The sequence below is a fragment of the Arachis ipaensis genome, chromosome B01 (genome assembly GCF_000816755.2).
Source record: "Arachis ipaensis cultivar K30076 chromosome B01, Araip1.1, whole genome shotgun sequence".
Classification (NCBI taxonomy): domain Eukaryota; kingdom Viridiplantae; phylum Streptophyta; class Magnoliopsida; order Fabales; family Fabaceae; genus Arachis; species Arachis ipaensis.
In genome coordinates, this window is record NC_029785.2 from 104,381,171 (window position 1) to 104,384,314 (window position 3,144).

At 35.3% G+C, this 3,144-nt stretch overlaps 1 non-coding gene across 1 annotated transcript; it reads left to right on the forward strand.

Annotated features, from left to right (window-relative positions):
• Nucleotides 1-1,513, forward strand: LOC107632717. Its single transcript, XR_002362406.1, has 6 exons — nucleotides 1-106; nucleotides 250-354; nucleotides 456-530; nucleotides 621-830; nucleotides 1,051-1,147; nucleotides 1,265-1,513. It is a non-coding gene; the product is annotated as an uncharacterized LOC107632717 (transcript).

The window sequence follows — 3,144 nt, forward strand, 5'->3', positions numbered from 1 at the left end:
CTAATGCTACCGTTTCTAGAGCACTCACATAGAACTATGCATAAGCTTAAGTCTTTCTACTTTGGACAACTTTCACCCACTACAAATTTAGCATATTAAATTGACTGTAAGTTCGTTCTTTCTTATTTTCTTTTGGCCTTGAACCATCAATTCCATCAAACTATCAAATTTGTTATTGATTAGAATTTAGAATATAAGCTTCTCTATTCAATTAAGTTACTCAACTTCCCTTGAAATTTGATTATGCAGGGTCCATGCCTAAGCAAAGTGCTATTAGAACACGTATAGTTGTAATGGCTGGCCAAGAAGGCCCTACAATTACAAGAACAAAAAGAAAAAGTGCTACTCAACATGGTCAGTTTCTTAAACAAAGATGAACTTATTTTATTTAATGATAAAAGAAGGAAGATTAAATTTACTGATGCATTGGTATGGCAAAGCATGATCATCTGCAGGTGGTTCGACATTGCTTGATCTTCTGCAGGCTCTAGAAGATTATTTGCCGGTTCTTTTGGGGTTAGTCAATGATGGTAAGTCTTATATTTGTTCTTTATTATGTAATATGTGCTTTTTTTGCCTTTCTGTAAGATAAATATTCTAATATTTGCTTTATGATGAAGGAAGCCATTTACAATATAAAGTATAATTTGTTTGGGTGAATCAAGAGGATGATGCTGAGGTAACTCCAACCATTTTTCATAATATGTCTAATGGTTGGTATGAAGTGTTGTCAGTTTTACATTTGATGGCAATGCTATTACTATTACAGGCTAATTTTTTACTGCTTCCAAGATCATCCACTGATGGTTATCAGCTTAAGGTATCTGAAGGTAAGTAATTTGGAATTTTAACACAAATCCATTGTACGAAATAGCCAAAATCCATTGTAATAAATTGGTTTAGACCTCAAATTAGACTCTTTACTCTTGAGATAATTGTTGTATATACTGTAATACTTTATTTATAAGAATGTTCTGTCTTCACAGTTGCACTGATCTTTAGTATATATTGTGTTGATTGTGAAAGTAAAATAGTCGTTACTTGTAACAGAAAGCAGACGAGCTTCTGTTGATATCTTCTTAAAGGCTGCTGGATATCTGGATTGTGCTGTCAAACATGTTCTTCCCCAGTTGCCGGCCGAACTCAGGTTAGTACATATATATGTCATTTATGCAATACTGGAATGAAGCATTTTCTTTCCCTGTATATGACCTATATAGTTTTCTATATTATTTGATGTTTATTACATGTGTTCTGATTATAGGAGGAATTTACCAGTAGACTTAGCAGAAGGAACGCTTCGAGCACTCTCTCTACAGGCATTAGGATATTGGCCAAGTGTAATTTGTGACATTCATGTAACATTGAGATGGTCATCTTATTTTTTTTGGGTATTTTTTTATTAAGACAATGAGATATTGGCCAATGATGTTGAAAAATAACATCCAATTTTATAGGTATCATGTAATGAATATTATGTTTATTTATGTGATTTTTGGCTTTCTTTTTTCAATTTACAGTGTTTGATGGAGTAAATTTAGAAAACAAATCTAAAGTATTCATTTTGCAATGGAAAAATCTAAAAAAAATTCTATTTTATCTTACTGACGGATTTACAGATGGATTTTCTGTCTGTAATCAGAACGAGATGATTTTTCAAAGTTCAAATTACAGATGGAAAATCCGTCTGTAATTAGAGACGAAAAATCTATCGAAAAATTTGTCTGTAATTACAGACGGAAAATCCGTCTGAAATTTCGTCTGTAATTACAGACGGAAAATCTGTCAGAAAATCCGTCTGTAATTACAGACGGAAAATCCGTCGGAAAGTTTGTCGCCTTTTGGAAATGGATAGAAAATTTACAGAGGGAAAATCCGTCAGTAATTGCTAAAAATCCGTCTATAATTTTTAGATGGAAAAAAAATCCGTCGGTAAATAATTTCCGATGGGGCTTTTACAGAGGGACAAAATCCGTCGGTAATTTCGTCGGTAACCAAAAATCCGTCTGTAATAAAGACTAAATCCGTCTGTAAATCTATCTGTATTAATCCATTTTCTAGTTGTGCTAGCATTCAACATGAACATAATATCACAAGGGTTTAATGTCTCTTACCTTTTACAACAATTTTAATAGCTAAAATCCAATGCTAAGCAAGGATTAGAGTGAATCTAAACATCCAAAATCACAAAAACTCACTTATCCAAAAGCCCTAAATACCCGAAATTTTGAGGAAAAGAATTGAAGGGATTTCGAGCTTTACTTACCAATTTCTTATATGAGTCTTGTAGAGCTCTTCAGAAGGAACGCGTAGCCACAAACAGTGTGGCAATCGGAGCTTTGTAGTTCAAGATATGAGCTTGAGAATATGATGATGAATAGTGCCCAATCTCTTCTCCTCTCCCTCTTTCAATTTCTGATGTGTGTGTTTAATTTGTGTTGTGGCTACATGGGTTCATTAAATGAACCCTTATATATGTTGGGCTTGGGCCCAACTTGGGCCCAGTCCAACCCGTTAGCATTTTAAACCCGTTTGGCCCAACATCGGGCCAAACCTTTAAATTAACGCCCGGTTTTCAACTTCTAATATTTTTCTAAGGTTTTTGACGGTTTTCACTTTTTCTCATGCGGTACCGGGCAAACTCAAACCGGTTCAACTGGTTCAACTTCCAGTTCGCAGTTTTTCACGGTTTTTCGCAGAAAATACATTTTCTTACTCAGAAAGACCTACTGAGTCCAAAAATCACTATTAAATCCCCAAATTCTCACTCTAACATTTCAGAACGTAATTTGGGCATTATTATCACTTAATTAACCAGTTGATTAGTTGCGGTTCTTACATTCTCCCCACCAAATAAGAAATTTTGCCCTCAAAATTTGAATTACCTAAGAATAGCTCGGGGTAATCCTTTTGCATCTCAGACTCCAATTCCCAAGTGTGCTCTTCAACCTCTGCTCGCTCCCAAGCAACTTTAACCAATGAAACTTCCTTTTCTCGCAACTTCTTCACACTAGCGTCGTCGATCCTCACTGGCGTTACTTGGAAGTTTAAGTTCTCTCTCAACTCGACCGACTCAGGCTCCAACACAAGAGCCACATCCGATGTGTACTTACGGAGTTGTGACACGTGGAATACGTCATGCAA